Source organism: Sciurus vulgaris (assembly GCF_902686455.1).
Source record: "Sciurus vulgaris genome assembly, chromosome: 7".
NCBI lineage: Eukaryota > Metazoa > Chordata > Mammalia > Rodentia > Sciuridae > Sciurus > Sciurus vulgaris.
Window position 1 is genome coordinate 11,746,062 of NC_136467.1, and position 20,632 is coordinate 11,766,693.

Here is a 20,632-nt window from a genome sequence, read left to right on the forward strand (position 1 = left end):
GATAGGCAACATCAAGAGAACTGACAAGAGCCACCAAAGAGAATGAGGGGTACCAGGCCATCTATAAGCTAAGATGTGAGAAGAGAGGAAGTCAGTGCTTTAGTTTGCTGGGACTGGAATACAAGCAACACAGTAGAAGACACAGGAGGTGAAAGGGGGTTCTCTGTGCTATGCTACTCCAGCTACCCCACCGATTAACGCCCCCACTTGCTTAGAACATATAAGGACACAGACTTAGGGACAGGACAGGTCCTTGGGTGTGGTGAAGGATAAATAAAGCCTGCACTTGGGGATTAAGTGAGGCCACAAGGCTGTGGAATAGAAAGATCATGTCATCAATAAATACAGCATTCCAGTTTGGTGCCTGGTTGTATGGAGTCCTTTCTATTTTTCTTCTCATGATTTCCATATGAAAAAGAAAAGCATTAGTTCACCTGTCTGATTCCAAGGGAAAAAGTCAGGAACTAATGAAAGTCTAGACTTTTAGAAGTAAAAAAAATATTTAGTCCTAATTTTAGGATAGATATTTAAAGGAGTTTATTAATGACTAAAGTATTTGCTGGCCTAAGTAATCTATACCGGTTCTGAAAGTGGTAGAGTTGAAGATGAAGTTAGTAGATGAGGGCTGGAAAAACAGGAATTGGGGACGAGATAGAGAAGAAGGAAGAAAGATAACATTAGGCAATGCCGCCCTCAGAACCCTGTGAAGTCAGGTGTAGCCTGACATGGGCACTGGAAGAATGATGAGCAAGGGCTTGACCTCTGTCCACCTCTGTGGCGCCGCCAATGCATCGGCAAAACTCCTAAGACAACAAAAGATACTCACTATAAAGACCATGGCTTCTGGCTGTGGGGCCTTATGGTTTAGCTGTAAAGGAAGATTATGTGTGTTTATTTTTAAAAAAAAATAAGTAAACAGCAATCCACTGGAGCAGGAGGAGGGCATTATTAATGGATGATCAATAATTAGTACTGGCACTGCAAAAGTAGAGGCTGAGCTGCAATTTGGGATGAGGAAGATTTCCTAGCATCAAATGTCTGAGGAAAGTAGCTAAACATTGACTAGACATTTTTCTGTAATGCTCTTATGTTATTCTTCTCTTAGAATTCAGACTGATAAGAGTGGAAAGAATGAAGAATAAAAGAAGATAGAAAATTTTAGAATAGCATTGCAACAACTACTGGAGTTAAAATTCTTTTTTAAAAAATTTGGGATCCCAATGCTTTTTGCAAAGTAGGTTAAAATGACAGAGCTAGGTTCCTCTCTCAAATCTTTTCATCCTCAAGCTGGTTCATTGACCCCAGAAGGTATTAACTAACCTTCCTGGCTAATGAGATTAAAAACCAGGAACTGAAGAAATAGTTCAAAATGGCTCAGGACTAACGATGCCCAGGCATTTTGCAAAAGCAAATACAAAAAAAAAAAAAATTGAAAGCCTGTTGGGGGATTGAACCCTTAAAGCAAGCCTTAAATAATTTTCAAGAATTATATAATAATGATCAATTAAATAATCCCCATAAAGGTCTAGTGAAAACAGAATTTAAAAAAAAAACTACAACACACATGAAAGACAAAGGCATATAAACAAGAATCAAGAGAAATAACACCCAACTCAAACCTGAAAAGACAATAAATATTGAAATTATCAGACACAGAACAAAAAGCACATACAAAAAGCAATTATGTCTTAGGAATTACAAGATGCAATTTAAAATATAACCAGAGGAAGAAACCATAAATTTAACCCATGAGAACTAAAAAAATAACCCATAAAACTTTCAGGAATGAAAAGATAAAATACAAATAACAACATAATAAAGTAGGAATAATATTTTATAGTTGAAAGTATATAAAGAAAAAATATAATGAAATGTATAATTTGTTATGAAAATATAAAAATTGAGGTTAAAACATCCATTGATTTTTTTTTGTTGTGTATACTGTTAGTTTCTGCTTTTTTGAATTTTATTTTTTAATTATTTATTTATTTTAATTAAAAATCATAAATTTACATAGGGCAATATTGTTTGATTCATTGTTATTTTTTTCCCTTCCCCCCCCCCCCCCCCCCCCCCCTCTTTTCCCTCTATACAGTCCTTCCTCCATTCTTGATTTTTAGAACAGGATAGATTCTGCTGAAGAGATAATTAAAGAACTGGAAGACAGATCTGAAGGAATTACTGAGAATGTAGCAGCCCAGGGAGATGACCAAGATGGAAACTGGGAAAGAAAGGTTAAAAGTTATAAATAATGAGGTGGTTTAAAACATCTTTATGCAGAATTATAGGGGAAAAAGAATTGGAGAAATGGAGGAACAGCAATGTTCAAACACAAAACTCGCTGAGGAATTTTTTATAATTGATGAAAGATATAGCATATATATTCATTAGGTACCATAAAAACCAAGTAGGAGGGATAAAAAATGAATCTAACCTAGCTGCATTCAAATAAAACAATAAAATGGAAGACAAAACATGAAGAAAGCATCTTAATAGTTGTCAGAAAGAATAAATCCCATATAAAAACAGAAAATTTTATAACCTAAGTTGACAAGCTATTCTTCTTTCACATTTTGAAGATATTATTCTATTGCCTTATGGTTTTAACTCTTTCTTTCAGAAAAAAAAAGGTATATGTGTAAATTCCTTGTACTATTTTTTTAGAATCAGCATATATTATTAATTTTATCATGAGTTTTTATTCTCAAGAAAATGGGAAACGAATGGATTGGATATAACAGACAGGATTCTTAGAGGAAAATATACTCACTCAAAAATGTATTTAGAAAAGAAAAAAGCTTAAATTCAATGAGCTAAGTACATCATATAAAATAGGCAAAGAAGTAGAAGAGTAGAAGGAATTTTCTTAAAAATGCAAAAATTAATTACTCAGAAACGTAAAATACAGTAGAAAGAATAATTCAGGAAAAAGTAGTTTAAAAAAAAGACAAAAATTAAGAAAGGCTTGGCCAAGTCCAATTAAGAAAAACAAAGATAGAACAAATTAATACTAGGAAGGGAATGTATGATCAGTTGTGAAGAATGGAGCAAGACTAAGAACAGTGAGATTTGAAAGGTGGTAACAACAGTGATGTAGTGACGGCTCGCACTCATTGGCTGTTGGATAGCTTAGGCTCACTCTAACAGCTTTATATTCAGTATCTGTCATTTCATTCAGTTCTCTTGACAGTTTCCTGAGGTGGATATTTTTTTGTGAGACTTTTTTTTAATATATTTGTACCAATGAATTTGAAAACAGAGAAATTTAACAAATTTTTCGAAAAAAAAAGTTAGTAAAACTGTCTAAAAAAGAAATTAAAGGGCTGGGGTTGTAGCTCAATGGTAGAGCACTTACCTGGCATGTGAGACCTGAGTTGGATCCTCAACCTCACCTATAAATAAATAAATAAATAAAGGTCCATCAACAACTAAAAAAAAAATTAAAAAATTAAAAAGCCTTAAGTTATATAACAAAGAACTTGAACATTTAGTTAAACTTATTTTACTATACAAATGAAAAAAATATTTCATTTTAAATAAGCTCTTCTATATATTGAGCTCAAATATTCTAAAGCTCAATTATCATTTCGTAAATGCCAGCCTAAAACATCCCAATATAGTTTACTAAATACTATGATACCCATACAAACAACATAAGAAAGAAAAATCAAAAGTTGCTTTCACTCATAAATACAGCTGCAAATATTCTGAATGAAATACAACCAAATTGAAGCTACCCAGGTAGCAAAGTTAATACAGCATACCTAAATTGAATTTATGCCAGGAATAAAGGGTTAAGAGGAATAAATCTATTAATGGAATACATCACATTAGCAACTCACAGGTTAAAAAAAATGCAGTAAAAGAGACGCATCAAAGACAGATCACACATCATATATCTTATGAAAACCACTGAAAGATAGACATTGTCCTCATTTTACCAGTAGGTAAATCAATAATAACTGATAATAAAAATTGATGACTTTATAAACTACTTGGTTTTTTTTATTAAGAATTGTGCTAAGTAATTTGTAACTATTGTTTTATCCTCATTATAATCCTATCTGCTATGCACTATTATGATCCACATGACATAGCCCAATTATTTTTGTAGTCAGTTTTCACAAACTGAGTCTGAGGCAAGATTGCTCGCGTCCCTTCCCTGTTCAATAATGGAGGATAGCTCCAGCCACTTAATTAAAATAGTGTGTGTTAGTGACACAAAATCTAACACAGAGCAACCTGCACCAAGATATTTTTCATGAGCTTTGGGTTCAATTTGCAACTGTTTCAATTATAAAGAAAAGTTGGACATGTATTTTTAACAAGTGTATTGGATATCTCACATTTAAAAGATGACAAATTTTACTATTCTTGCCACACTTTAAATATTTCTGCACACTGGATTGTTGATTTCCTTTCATCAAACAAGAGAGGGAGCACTTTGAATTACTCACAAATGTATGTGTGGATTTCATTCCCTTACACTTGTATCCTATATATTCTTTCAGTCCATAAAGTGAATGCTTCCAAATGCAGAATATGAAAGTATTCTACATAATTATTTCAATTAGTATACACTAATATGAATGACAAAAAAAATAAAACTAATATTGTAAAAGCATATAGTGCATGATCCTGAGGACGTTTGCAAGATTTGGAACTCAAAATTTTACTTTAAAGCAAAACAAACAGAGACTTAGATCTAGCCACACAATTTTTCTGAACCAAGAAGCAATGCAATGTTATTTCTAGAAATACAACTTAAATGGGTATTTCCATATTTGACAATATTCCCAGGTTATACGGAAACACTGACATTAAAAAATCTTTCGAACATTCTAGAGCTCAAGTTGTGTTTCTAGAAGCCAGCCCAAAGCCTTTCTGCAGTTGTTCCTGTGTGCACCTGTGTGCATGTGTGCGCACAATATTTTCTAAAGTGGTGGCTGATCTTAATGTGCCTACTCCACCTTCTATGTCTGGTGAATGCTTTTATGCTTTCCTTGCTCCTGGGATGTTACCAAGCTTTCAAAATCTTACTTAGGTGATGTGAAGAGTAAAAAAAAAAAAAAAAAAAAAAATGTTATATATACCCTTTGATGGCTGCCCTCATAATGTGCAACACCAAACATCACTTAGGATTTAAGGGCCCATAAAATAGAAAGCTTGCTTAACCCCTTGTCTGCTCAGTGTTCACCAGCTGCAGCACCCGGTAAGATTGGAATTTTATGAGTTTGGAAGCTGAGGTGTGTTAAGCCCTAGCCTCATATATCCATTCTGTTATTATAACCCAGGTCAGGAGTGGCACAGGGTTTTCTTAGCTATTTCTATTTTCTTTGTCTTTGAAACTGTCCCTAAAAATTCCAGTTTCGCAAATCAAAATGCCTACAAACAGATATTTCAGCAAATTAGCAATAGGAAACACAAAATCTTTATTTTCTTTTATGGCACAAAATAAGATGAATACAGTACATTTTCAAAGAAGTCAGAAATGTCAGAAGTAATGACATATTTCTTCTTGAAAATGGTATGAGCAGACTACAGTAAGTTTGGAACTTAAAAAAGGAACAGAAATCAATACTATCATAAGCATGATATAGTGTTGTTGTAGCAAGACAGAATGTGCTAGAAGAGGACCTGGGTCTGGATATACCAGGCAAGCCAGCCCTTGAGAAGCACGTAGAATGGTCTAAAAAAAGGGGAAGTGACGTGGCTGAATATGCAGATGGGAATCCTAAGCTTAAGAGAGGGTAAATCTTAGTATGCAAGTCACTTCTGCAGCTGGGGTTCCAGGGATTGCTCCATGCATGCTTTGCCCCGCTTCCTGAACTTACAATTTGACTACACAAGGGCTTACATGACCTGAAACTGTTTTGTGTGGCTATTTCAGTTTAAAGAACTATTGCTTCTACTCTGCACAAACTACTAAGTGGTTTCCTGTGATGAGTAAGAGTCAGTGATTACCCCACGGAATGTTTACATTCTTACAGGAGGAATATGAAAACTATAAGAGCATTATAATGAAACACTCAAACATTAAACAGAAATAGTTATAGCTGCCTCAGATAATGCTCATTTATGGTTTATGCAACACTCTGACATACATTACTTTTGTTTGTGCTTCTCAATGTTCCTGCAGAGCAGATAGGGCTTTGGGGCAAAGTGAAGCTCAGAGGACAGCAAGAGACCTTTCTAAGGTCACACAGCTTGCAAGCTGCAGATCAGGAACTAAATGCCACTGCTCTTTGTTCAAGTCCTGTCTTTATTCCATTACAACTACGTGATGAATGTATGCTTCCCCCGTATTTGACATTCAACTCTCTACTGAACCAAGGCACAACCCGGTGTCTGACAAGTGAAGAGAGAAAGGCGAAACAAGGGCAGAGAGAGAGAGAGAGACAGAGACAGAGACAGAGACAGACAGACGGAGACAGGCAGGTAAGGAGACAAAGGGAGACAAAGACACATGAACGAATCCTAAAGTTATGGTTTTTCACTCATTTTAGGTGTAATGAAAAATGCTCCCCCATGGCTGGGATTCGGGATTTTTAAGTGAAGCATTCTTGTCGAAGGTTGTTTTGCCTGGGACAGTCTGAGCTGGATATTCTTCTATCTTTTCTCTATTTGTCCATAGACTGAATTCTTTTTATTCTCCAGAGTTTTATGTCTTGCCCTGGAATTAAGTGGGTGACTGAGATGTGTAAAGTCTTCCAGGGGTTTAAGAATTCATATTCCTGTTTTTGAATTCCAGAGCTGTATACTCTAAATATTGAAAATTTCAGAAGGAACCATCAATTGTTAAAGGTTATGATTCCCATACCTGTTATAAGATCAGAAGCTTTGATCATACAAAGTAATTGATGGATATGAAAATTGAGTAATTTACTTTATAAGCTTTTTATTTATAAATCCATGACTAAAATTAGAAATTGTGCAGTACATATTAATGCTTGCAACTTTTAAAAGATATAATAAATAAAACACTGAAAACTCATTTTAATTCTTAAACATTTGAATGAAGAGAATATGCATGCCCCAGTTTTTATTAAATAGATAACAACGTGCTGTTGAAAATTGGAATCCATCTTATAAAAAGTGAATTAAAATTTCGGATATGAGTTCTTTTTCTGGAATTTTTTCCCCCCTTTTAGGATACCACACAGTGCAGGGAAAAGTCATTTGCAAATGATGCTTTGGATTAGGTATGTCATGTCAGGACCTCAGGTTTAAATGTCATCTTCATGTGTCACAGCTTGGAGAGCATTTCCAGCGTCTTTGTCTTGAAGAATATAGCAGAAGGGAAATTTCCTCAGGTCCTGGATTCCCTAAGAAGTAGCTAACTTCTGGTTGGAATCACTCTCTCAACCAGAACACTGGAGAATGATTTCACTTCCCTTTGGGCTCCACTTCATAATTTCACAGAGCAAGTTTAGGAAGGTCAATGTCAGTGACAATCAGCTTCCTGCCTGGGTCACCATTTTATGACTTCTGGATTTCCATCTATCCACACTATCTGCAATGAGTGTAGTCCTAAGGACCTGAGCAGAAACAGTTGCTGGAACCCAGTGGTGCAGGATGCAGGTGAACCCGGATGTTCCTACAGGAGAGAGATAATGGACAGTTGCAAGTCTCTGCTAATGGTGTGGTCCTGGGAATTTCCTTTCTTTGGCTCAGGTTGATATTTTGCAAATGGCTGGTCAAGCCACAGGCTCTCAACAGGACAATGAGGTAGAACATGAAGGACCAAGTCTTTTTCACTTGTTCTTAGGAAGCAAGAGCAGTCGAAATTCCCCTATATTTTCCTGTTGCTCTTCTTCAGCTAATGTGTATGCCAAGCCACACTTGGAACACAATGGAACACTGTTCCACTAGATTGAAAATTGAACTAAAAATGTATTCAAAATGATAATTTATTGTCCCTCATAGCCAAGATATGGAAAGCTTTACAACTAAATTTGCATTTTTCAGGATTTTTTTTTCCTTCAAGAAATGTGTCTGGACCCAACACAAAATCTAGGTCAAGTCTGAACCATGATGTTACTATACCAAGAACAGATATGTCCCTAAGTTGAGCAAATACATTACTTGGAGCAAATCTGTCAATCAAGATTAAAGGAAAAAGAAAAGAAAGAGGTTTGATTTAGAAAGTTCTCTAACATGATTGTATCAATTGTTCTGAAAGTAAAATCCTACAAATCGGAGTCATAAGATAACATAAGAGGAAGTTAGGTTCTAATTATGCTTTTAATTTGCATGGCAAATAAAAAGAAATGAATCACTATTAAGATTTTGCTTTTGTAACTAACAGAAAGGACACCCGTGTTGGAAGCCTGTTCCCGGCTCGCTGTAGCCATGTTTCCCAGTTAGTGGGCACAGGCTATTTTCTGGAAGGAATGACCCACAGAAGAGAATATGCATGTACACCTTCCTCTTCATGTCAGTCTTGATTGCTGCTCTTTCTGTGCCCAGACAGTGTTACAAACCAGAAATTTTAAGCACATCAGGTATAAATGCAGTTTTGGGGTCAAGTGATAAGAACAAAGATCACCAGATATCACATGGCTGCCTCCAAAGTGATTGAATTACACAGTATCAGAATACGCTGTCCTGCTCATAGGTGGTTAATAGTTAGCAACCCTTTTGGTGACAAAGAAGAGCATGAAAGAGAAAGAATGCTGCTAATTAAAACGTCAATACCATTCTTTTTATGGATTTGTTACATACAACAGGAGAATAACTAGACATCAAACTCGACACCCAGATATTTTGTCAATACTTTTTGGCTCACTAAAAAATGGGGTGATATTTTGGTGATTAATTTTTGACTTGATTTAGCCAATATTTTCACTGGCCTGACAAAACTCCCAAATCAAAATGTCCAGAGAGAATAACAGTATATATATATATTGCCTTTGCAGTTTAAAATTTGGATTGTCAGATTCAGAGAGTAAGGCAAGCCTGCTGTTCTCTATGACTCGTTTTCCCACTCTGCTCGTTCAAAGTGTCTAATTAGCAGCTACACTTATTTCTCATTGCCTTTAGCTCCTCAATCAAGGATTTCTGCAGAAGGAACCCTGCTGCTGGTGCTAGAATTAAAAAAAATCATGAAACTCATATTCATGCAATCAGCCTACAAACGCCACCCCTTCATCACCAAGGGAGAATAGGATGATTTTCTTCTTTCCTCTTCTGCACACACTTCTAAGACTGTCTTTATGTTACTGCTCCCCTTTATGTATGATCTTGGCAATTCCTGTGTCAGAGTGGGCATACGAGAGAAGACAGAAAAAAGGAAAAAAAAAAATTGAAAATCTTTAGGGTCAAGTGAATTTAAGTCTGGAAAGATAGGCAAATATTTTTCTTTTTGTGAAGAATATCTGAATTCTGTAAAAACATAAAATATATTTTCAATAAAGACCTTAGACTGAAAGAGATAAGCACAATTTATATTGGTTAAATAGCCAATTGGTTATTTCAGCTAATGCATTTTAAAAATAGGCCAAAGAGATTCATTCATTCAACAATAGTGGGTTCCAATGCATCAGGCATCTAACTAAGCACTGAGGACCAAGAGTGAGCAGGATGTGATCCCTGCATCCAGGAGTTTTTAGCAGAGACAGATGGGAAGCAGACAATTAACAAGTGCAGTGTCACCAAAAACAATATTTTGGGAGACACAGGAAAGACTAGAAATTTCCTAATAGGATTGACATCATGTGTATGACCTACATGATGAGGAAAACTCAGAAATGCAGAGGAGGAGTGCTTCAGAATGGAAAAAGAACTTTTGAAGATTCACTCCTTCATTAAAGCAAGACACCTGAAAAAAATGGTCAAAGTTTGCTTTTCCAGAGTGCTGGAAATTAACCAAAGGCTTGCAAATACCCAAGGAGTATTATTCAAGATAAACAGGTGAAGCCAGGTACTGTGGCCTATGCCTATAATCTCAGGGGTTCAAGAGACTGAGGCAGAGGATCCCAAGTTCAAAGCCAGCCTCAGCAAAAATCAAGATGCTAAGCACCTCAGTGAGACCCTGTCTCTAAATAAAATACAAAATAGGGCTGGGGATGTGGCTCAGTGGTTGAGTATCCCTGAGTTCAGTCCCTAGTACCCCCTGTCCCCACCAAAAAAGAAAGAAAAAACAGCTGAATGTCCGTAGGAACAGCAGAGGCTATGGTGTTTTAACATGTTTTATCCCTGTCCTTTCTCACTGAATCATGCAGTAGCTCAACTGTGAGAGCTGCGACCAGCAGCCCACCCTCCATTGGGTGGGGGCAGAACAGGTTTGGAGTTCCCCAAACACCTCATACTCAGAGGACTCTATTTAACATGAATGGTAGCCTCCGAAAAGTCCATTTTCAGAACTTGTCTTTATTGCACTTGACAATAAATGCTTGCAGCATGAGCAAGCATTTGTAGAGAACAATTAGCAGCAATTGTTTAACATCACAACTGCCCAAGGTAGTGATTCCAGTTGGAACTAATAAAAAACTGATCAAACATTCAGGAAAAAAAAAAAAAAAAAAAAAAACTAAGAAATGAGATGTTCAGAGAGAATTTGGAAAAACCTCAACCTTTCAATCCCCAGCATCACAATAAGAAACAAAACAAAACAAAACAAAACTCCAACATATTCCTGGAAAGGTAAAGAACAGGCACACACAGTACTGTGTATAGTCCAGTAAAGAGCAGTGCAGGTCCTGACTGCTCTTCTCTGCCTTATCAGGAGGCTCTGTGGAGACTGGAAGTGGGAGCCATGGAAGATTTGTCAGCCGCTTACAAGAGCATTACAGGCACATCCCACCAGCTGCACACACAGTGCTCCCCGCTATGTCCAGGACAGACTTAATGATTCTGTATATTATCTGATCACAAGACTAACCAAGGACAGACATCCATAGCTGCAAATGACGAAAATACAGAGTAAACAGGCTCAGTTCTGGGAATTCATTAAGCAAAAAAGTCATAGAACAAATAAAACTTACAGAATAGTGGGTAGAAGTTGATTGGAATTCCAGGCTTGTTATATTAGAGAGCTTGGAATGTAATATAACTCAGTTTTCAACAAAATTGATTGAATATAAAGTCAATTCTCAACAAAAAATTTATGAGAGTGTAAAAAATATAGGAAAATATGACACAGAGATAGGAAAAGAGTCTGGTCAACAAAAAAATATCCCTGAGAACATGTAAATATTGAACGTACTAAGCAGAGACTTTAAATCAGCTAATAAAATAAAATTATGGTCAGAGAATTAAAGAAAAAATGTGCAAAAAATTAAAGAGAAGTCTGAGAATTGAGAATTTTATTTCACCAAGTAGAGGACATCATTGAAAAGATAGAAACTATCAAAAAAAAAAAAAAAAAAAAAAACCTAAAGTTGAAAATTCTAATAACAAGAGAAACAGAAAATACAGAAAGACCATCTCAAGAAATAAGGAGCAAAACTTCTAAAATTTGATGGAAAAAAATTGTGAATCTGGGCATCTGATAAGCATAGCATATTCCAAGTAGAATAAACTAAAAAAAAAAAAAAACCAACACTCACAAACCTCTACCAAAAACAGAGAGAAAAATATTTAAAACAACAAGAAAAAAAAAAATGGTCCTTCACACCCAGGAGATTTCTCATCAGAAACAATGGTGGCCAGAGGCAGTGGGAATAGATGTCCAAAGTGCTGAGAGATGCAGATGTTCAACCAATAATTCTATACCCAGCACAGCTTACCTTCAAGTGTGAAAGGGAAACCAAGATAGTCCCAGATAAACAAAACCTGGGAGAATTCCTCACTGGCAGACATGCCCTACAAGAAATAATAGAATCCTTCAATCTGAAATGAAAGAGAGTAAAGAATAATTAGAACACACTCTAAAGAAAGGATGGAGATCATGAAGGTGAGCACTCGAGTAAATAAAGACATTTCAAAAAGTAGTTTCACCTTTTGTCTTCTTCTTCTACTCTGCTGGTCTCCCTTCTATTTTCATGAGATTTCTTCCTTCACCCTTTTTTTCTTTCTAGCAAAGCGAACTAATTTTATTTCCTTTTAAATAACTATAGTAATGTATTGGTAATGCTGTTCTTAAAATTATACTCCAAAGATCCGAACCTTTTAACATCGTCATAGTTTCTCACCATTGAAACGTGACATCACTTTTACATCATGATCATGACACTTGGGCCTGAGAGTTACAGAAGAGGAACCGGTGCCTGTGTCATTCGGGGAATTGGTGATTCTGCTCCAATCATGGTCCAATGTGTGAAGCGTGATGTAAGATACTTACAATGTAAATACCAGACAGAAAACGTGCAACTTGTGAGTTACTCATGCATCAATTTATTTTAAAAGAGTTTCTACTATGTGCTGATTGAGCTCTTTCAGGAAAACTAAATACGCGTTAAAATACAGAATAGAGAGAGAAGCATGATGAGGAAATTGGCAATACCCAAGAGGGAAGGAATTAACACAGTGTTAATATTTGGCTTACTGCCTCCCTGTAACTCCATGGGGACATCAGACACCATGTAAGCAGGTAATGGCCCTCTAGCCTATAAGAATTTACTTTGCTGAGATTTTTTTCCTTTGCCCCTTATTCAATCAGATGAAATCCCACTTGTGCTATAAGAGTCCTGGTCTGCTCCTTGACTCCACATCCCCAGCGGGGTCTGGCAGGGTTTGCACTTCCTAATCTCTCCTTCTCTCTCCTTTTGTCCCAGCTCAGGCTCCCTGCACCTCTCCCGGCACTGTGGCTATACCACCTCCTTGTTTTCAGTCTTGTTCCTTGAATTAATCCTCAAATACCCCTTGTTTGCGTCACTTCTATTTTAAACACCTCAGTGTGTTCCACTGCTTCCAGAACCAAGTTCAAGTTGCCCAGATGCCCAAAGCCTGCCTCCTCCCCACAGGCCCCACCGAACCACTTATGAGACCTCAAAAGGATCACTGCTTCCCAACTCTGCACCTGTGAGGGCTGGCCTTGTTGATCTTCTATGGGATGAGATACTGGTTCAAACAGATGCTGTGGCAAGGCAGGAGGCAGTCTCTTGTTTGGTGGCTACTTTTGTCCCATCACTCATTTTGGGTTACACTGTTCGAACTGATTGAAAGACTGGAGTCCCTGCTGCTAGTTACTCCACGGGCACTACTGATCCCCTTAATTCCTAGACTCTAAGTTGCTCCCGGTTGCCACTGGTCAAATATGCCTCTTTCGTCTTTTCCTTCATATCGCAAGGTAATTCAGCAAACAATGAAGCAACTATGCTAAATCCTGTCGGTGCCATGATCTGAGTGCATCCTCCAAAGTTCACGTGTTGAAACTCACCTAATCCCCAATACCACAGTGTTGGGAAGTGGGACCCGGGAAGAGGCCATCAGGCCGTGAGGGCTCTGCCTCAGGAATGGATTAATGTCCTTGTCCCAGGAGTAAGTTAGTTAACTGGCCAGTGGGTTGTTAACAACAGTGAGTCCCACCCTCTCTTGCCCCCTCAGGCATTCTCTCTTGCCACGGGCTAGCTGCCACCATGCTTTGATGCATTAAGAAGGCCCCCAACAGAGGTGGTTCTCCGTCTTATTTTTCCAGCTTCCAGAACCTTGAGCCAAATAAACTTATTGTTTATAAATTACCCAGCCTGCACTATTCTGTTGCAGCCACACAAAATGAAGACAGAGGGTAAAGGAGATGAGCAGGTTTCATGTTACAGAGTTTAAACCTCACTTACGGTACTACCTAACACACAAGTTTGGTTACCTCATCCTGTAAATATCTTGGTTTTCTGGAAGTAACCAGGTATGTGTGTGTAGAAAATGAGAGTTAAAATTCCTAAGATCAATAAACAAAACTTCTTAATATTTTAGCAGCGTAAGAAGCATTTCTGTGTTTGCGTTAATGATCTTACCTTACTTTATACCCCTGTGTAGAGATTTTGTTGGTGATGTTTTAAGGAAACAATTTAAAATCAACATTTATTTGCCCTGTGGAAGATCTGGGTTCTTCTTACTTCTAGACCAACAAGGTTTTCAAAAATACGGAGAAGATAATTTCTGAGAAATGTTACTGAACTTTCTGAACTATATGCAAAAAAGTAAGAAAAAAATCTGACAATCTATTTGGGTTCAGAAAGCAATAGCAGCTCTTTGCTCAGCTAAATTGTTAAAAGTTCTTATTGCTAGAACTCTCATGCTGAATAAGTGTATGCATTTTCACAGATTTTCAGCTTTCTCTCAATAAAACTGTTGGAGAATTGAAAAATAATGCTTCTTAGTTGTAGTTCAGAATTAATTGTTCACCCTACTCGATTTAAGCTAATTTGCATGATTTTTTAAAAATTTGGGCTAGTGGTGGTATTTATTTCCAAAAAAAAAAAAAAAAAATATATATATATATATATATATCTATATATATATATATATATATATATATATATTTCCCTGTTATGCAAAACACCAAAAACAGGTTCAATCTACAAACTTTAATTTTTAGAACAATCACAACTTCAATGATTCATCTCCCCAGAACTGAGAAAAACAGTTTAGTGTTTTCTGTCAAGGCAGCAAATGGGAATTTGATTGGACATGGAGGAAATAGTTCTGTTTCAAGATCTCATTAAAAGCCACCTGCTGCCTTAATAATGGTAGCATAATTAAAATGCTATTCCCAAATTTGGTATTACGCAGACATGTGGACAGAAAGAGAAAGCTGATTAAAGCTATCTAATTTGAGACTAAGGTAGCAATTTGTGGAAGGGTGTCCTGAATGTGTTTGACAAATGCAATAGGAAGATGCCAAAGACACTTTTGATTTGGAAAGAAAATGAATCCGTTGCCCAGCCCAGGAGCCCTCTGCCCCAGCAACACCCATCAAACAGCCCTCTTCTTGCCTTGACGTTTGCTTCCGTTGATAGACTTCTTAATTTTTATTTTATGCTAAGCCTACCAATGATCCTCTAAAAATGATTTTGGGGGGAAGAATTGAACTGGCTATATCCCAAGATACCCATTTCAATAACAAAGATGTGGAGTTGCAGGACTAGAATAAATTAGGAATTAAGCAGGGGAACCAAGGGAGAACTCGTCCCAAAGGAACAATGGCACTAATACTTCGATGAAGCCAACGTCCCTTCTGTATTAAAGTGGCAGGCCCAATAAATAACCCAGGAGTAATAATCAATGGATTGCTAAACCAACTAATGAGTACTTATTAAGTGCCAGACCTGTTCTCAATGCCCTGATGTGGCACAGATCACTGTTTCCCTCTCTCTCCATGTCTTCCTTCCTTCCCGGGTGATGTCCACAGTCACTGGACACCATTGCCACGTGTCTCTCTGACCTCCTCGGTGCTGGTAGATCCAACTCCTCTGCCGGTTGGCTCTGCAGCCCCCTCAGTGCTGCGTTCTATTCATTCACTTGCTTCTTAGGCAGGTCTGTCTTCCTTTGAATGCCACCAAGCTGGCAGTCCCCTGCTCCTTGCCTCTGTCCCCATGTGTCATGCCTTTCCATTCGTTGGTGGCTTTGCACTTGCTTTTTTCCTCCAAGCACACAGGGACTGCATCCAGTTTGAAAAGCTGACTCTGCTCTGCGCCTGCATGTGAGCTCCTCGTTACGATATTTCATTAATGATGGTTAATATTTATTGAGGGCTTACCGTGCGCTAACGCGAGTCTGAGTGCTTTCCATGTGTTAGCTCATGTCATTATTACAACTATCCTATGAGATAAGGAACTATATTCTCATTTTAGGGAAGAGGAAATCAAGATTTAAAGAGGGCAAGTCATCGACCAAGGCACATAACAGCAGGACCCTCAAGCCCACCCTGATTACAGCCAGACTGCCTCCCAAACTCACCATAGACGCATGCCAGCACTGGATGATAATGGGACTCTGCTGCCCGCACTCTTCCTCCTTTACTGCACACTCCTTTAGGGCAGAGACCTGTCTAATATATCCTTGTGCCTTGAGCGCCGATGGCATCCTGCTAGTTCATAGTACGTGCTTAATAAACATTTCTTGAAACTTCACAGAAAGCAAAGCCCTGAGATTCCAGTAAAGGGCAGGATGCACATCAGTGAAGACAAGTCGTTACATGTCTAAGGCCACAATGCAGCTTTTTCCTTTCTCCTTTACTACAATCTCATGCATATGTGAACAAAGCGCGGTCGAAACCACCTCAAGGTGAAAAAATGCCGGACTGCCTCACCTTGGTATTCCCGGAGGCTGCGCTCGGCTTTGATAATCTACAGTCGTTTTTTCAGGTAAGTGATGTCAAGTGGCCATGAGCCGGGGGTAGAGGTGAGTCCTAGCCATCTCGATCACTGTCAGAAGTGAAATCCAGGGCAGCGAACAGATATATACCCCTTGTCTTCCTGTGGTGTTGTGAAAATTGATCCCTAAAATGCTTCGACTCGAGGTGAGAGTAGCTGTAGATCATCAAAGCCGCCATGCAATATCCTCTCACCCAAAGTAAGTAACAATTTTCGATGGGCAAATAGGAAAGAAAAACTTATCTTTATTTTACGATCTTTGGCTATTGGAGTTGAGAGCGAGCTGGGGGAAGCAGTTTTATGTAATGTCCCAGATCACTCCTGCATCTGGGTCACTTCTTTATCTTGTATGTGCGTCTCAGATTTTTCGCCTCATCACTTCGCCCGTCTTTGCCTTTTCCTGGCTTTTTTAATAAGCTCCCCGAAGAGCCGGCAGGATGCCAGGGGAGGCCCTGGCACCGGCAGGTACTTAATATATACGTGAAAGGAAGTCAACTGCATCTGGGATACTTTAAAGAGGTGTCAGGATCAGCCCGAAGAGCAGGCCTTGGGGGTCAGTTTTCCTTTAGATGATAAACAGCTTTCTCAACCACTGAGATTATATTGGGAGAAGAAATTGAGCTGAATGTTGATAAGCAGTCAGCAGCTTATAGTCGATTTCAAAATTCACCTGCCCCTATTTGGGGGCTCATTCTGAACTGAGTCTAGAAGTAGAATAGAGTAGCATTTAATAAGCACCTGTCACAGGTATGCCCTTGGGCCAACCTTCAGGTATCAAGGAAGAATAAAACCTTGTCCCCAAACCACAGTGGCACTAGGGGAAGGTCACTGAAGGCATCATGCCTTGGGCACAAAATTGAATGGTGTACCAAAAAACCTTCACCAATCAAGATGTGATAGCTTAATGCAGTGTTTTTAAAAAATAAAATAATGCAAAAAATCAATGATGAACATAATGTCAACATTTTAAATAAAGACAGGATCAGTACTGGGGCTGTGCCAAGCCATATTGGAGCCTGAGGCGGAAAGAAAAATCAGTAATATGGATCCTGTCTTTATTTAAAATGCCGATATTTATCTCATCATAAAATTTTTTTGGCATTATTTTGATTTTTTTAAAAACATTACATTAAAATATGATTCCTCTTGATTCTGGAGGGCTTTCGTATCTCTCTCATCTCACCCTCACCCTGGCCTCACCCAACACACATGAGGCTCCTGCAGTGAGTTTGGGGACAGAACAAACCCTGAGAGCAAACCGTGTCCTCGGGTTGGTTCAGATGAAAGATCCGCAGAGGAGCATGCTGGGGCTAGTGCCCAGAGCGCCGGCTCCATCCGGGCCCAAGGAGGAATGGAGGCCCGTGGGGTGCTGGACTGGTAGACCTGGTCGGGTTAGCCCAGTGCGTCCAGGAGACAACGGTGTGGTGGGAGAAGGAAAGGAGTGGAGAGTGAGGAGGTGAGGGGAAAGCCCCTGGCTGCTCAGGGAAGCCCAGGCAGGTGAGGCCTCGTCAGAGGGAAAGCCTGGCAGCAGGAGGCAGGGCAGAGGAGCCACAAGGAAAGGCCAGGCCAGCTCCCACAGGCCGAGCTCGCCACAGCAAGGCCAGGCCCCCTCTCCCTGGCATCTCGTGAGGCCACTCTTTCGCCGCCTTGCAGGGGTTTAGGACTCCAGCCGCAGGGACACTGACTGTTTCCCACCCAGTTTCTGTGATCCACCCTCCAGGGACAACCAATTTTCCTGACAAATAGCTTCATGTTAAAGGTATTCTATTCTTGGTCGAGCTACATAATCCTCTTGCCCATTAGGGAATATATGTGGCTTTCCTAAAACATCTTTATTCCAGAAATATGGTTCCAGAAAGTGGGAAATGTGCTTATGTTGCAAACCTGAGGATATCTGGGGATCCTGTGTGTCCACCACAGGGCGCCAGCCTGTGCCAAGGGCCTGAGTCTGTGTCCTGTGCTCCAGAAACAATGGACACTTCAGACTCAGTTCTTTTAAATTTTCTGCTGCATGAAGAGGACACATACAGCATGAAGCCAGGCTTGAGGGAAGAAAAGAAGTATGAAGCTTGCTATTGTTATGGGGACGTGTTACACACTGATGGGATGAGACAGTCTTAGGTGACAATGTTGCTGATACAGCTAATGAGAGCTGTAGACTTGAGGGAGGGTTGATGACATTCAATTTATGTTTCTAGTACTCAGAGTGAATCTCTCCGAGCTGTCCTCAACTTGTCCCACACCCCCCTTCCCAACCTTACCGTTTGAAATGCTCTGCAGTGAGACTTGTACCGGTTCCCCAAGTTGCTCAACACTCCGGGCCCCAGAGAGGCACCCAGGGCCCTGCTCATGTGTTCTGCTGCCTCTAAGTAAAGCCCTTCTGCTCCTGGGCCAGTCATGTCCACTTGTCGTCCTGGCCCATGGTCTGGACCCTGCTTCAGAGCCTTCCTGGCCCCTCCCTCCATGTGGCAGAACTGCCCTGTGCTGGGAGCTCTGCAGCCATCTCCTAGGACTGGTTTTCATAATGGGAGCACAGCACTCATGGCCTCTAGGTTCAGTGAATGATCCCCACATGCCCCTCCATGTACACTGGCATTACATCCCAATGAACCCATCGAAGGCGGAAGCATCGTAAGTCAAAAATGCATTTCATAAGATGGTCCCTGATTTACCACAGTTTCACTTGAGATTTTCCCACTTCCCAGTGGTGGGGAAGTCACACTCAGGCAGTAGAAACCCAACTTTGAATTTTGGGTTTGGATCTTTCCCCTGGGCCGGCAGTCCTGATGCTGATGCTGGGCAGCGGCAGTGAGCAGCCCCTCCGCAGCCTCAGGGGGAACAACCACTGCTCTGGGTGCTGTCCTGGGCCCACGAAAGCCCAGGGACACTCAAGTCCCTTATACAAAAGTTTAGTTTTGCTTTAGTTTTGATTTTACAGTACCGGGGATCAACTCCAGGGCCTCGGGCAGGCCAGTGCTTCACCACCCAGGCCACACCCCGCTCTCAAGCCCTGTGAAGAAAAGGCCCAGCATTTGCATATGACCCATGCACATCCTCCTGTGTATATTCGAGTCATCTCTACAATACTGATACCACCTAATACATCATACATGATATGGAAATTGACACCATACCGTGCTGTTTAGGGAATAATGGCAAGTAAAATGTCTACATGTGTTCAATAGACTCAACATATTTTCCCAAATATTTTTGATCCGATTTGGTTGAATCCACCCAGAACCCATCAACATGGAAGGCTGACTATGCCACATTGTCACACTATGATGTTTGGTAGTTTAGGTGTATTCAATACATTTTGGTTTACAGTATTTTACATTTAGGGTGAGGTTATTGAGACCTCCCCCCACTGTAAATAGAAGAGCAGCTGTCCACCCAACCTACCAAACCTCACAGCTTCACAACACAGTCCACTATAGAGGGTGGGTTGTTCCTCTCCCGATCACCAGGCTGACTGCCCAGAAGAGGCTCCAAATACAAATTCCCAGTAGAGTTTCTACTGACTGTGTATTAATTTGTTCTATGGTAAAGTGAAAAAAACCATAGGTCAAGCCATCTTAACCTGGGGAATATTGCCCAGAATGATACCTCACTGAATAAAAATCTTTTGGTTATATTAACCTATGGAGTTTAGCAAAGGAAATGAAAAATGATTAATATATTACACCATTGGAAGGATAAGAAGGGGTTAAATTAGTTGGAGTGTTGTTTTTTTTTTTTTTAATCCAGAAAGGAAAGCTACTTTACTAGTAACTATTTTGAGAACATGGAGTGGAAAAAACCATGATTAGCTTAGAGTCTCAAAAAAATCAGATAACTTTTCATAAATAGCGTCACTGTCCTAGGCACAAGATGGGTTCATAGAAAATGTGTCAATACAGATCCTAAAACTTTTTCCAAACATCCACCCCAAATCATGAGAAAGCTCTCAGTGGAAATCAGGCTCTTAGTCATGTTAAGGTACGAATACCAGAGTCAGCAAATGGAACAACAAAAATGTTAGACTTTAGAAACCAGGTTTGAGCTCTACCTTTACTCCTTCCTCCCACATGTCACAAAGCCAAGGGCAAAGCGTTGAGTCTCCACTTGAGATTTTCAGTCATTTTTCACTGTTTATTACAATCTTAGCATTGTTTAAAACACTGAGCTACTTTTTTTTGCCCTGAAAATGGATGTGTAAGTGCAGAAAGACCATGCATATGATTAGCATAATAATGGGAAACACGCACACAGCACGGGCTCATCTTGACTCCCCTGACCTTCAGCACTTTAGCTGGAGTTAGAAATGGCTCTGGGTTTTTAGCCTTAGTATGCAAAGGTGGGTAGAGATGGCATAATTTCTTGAGATCATTGCCCTC

General features: G+C 39.4%; 1 pseudogene across 1 annotated transcript in view; it reads left to right on the top strand.

The window, feature by feature from the left end:
- The first annotated feature begins 16,175 nt into the window (after window positions 1-16,175).
- The window catches only part of LOC306667016 (putative ATP-dependent RNA helicase DDX23), a 174,447-nt pseudogene continuing 169,990 nt past the window's right edge, over window positions 16,176-20,632 (top strand). Inside the window, exon 1 of the transcript in view lies at window positions 16,176-16,247. The product of the transcript in view is annotated as a putative ATP-dependent RNA helicase DDX23 (transcript). The remainder of the gene's footprint in view (window positions 16,248-20,632) is intronic.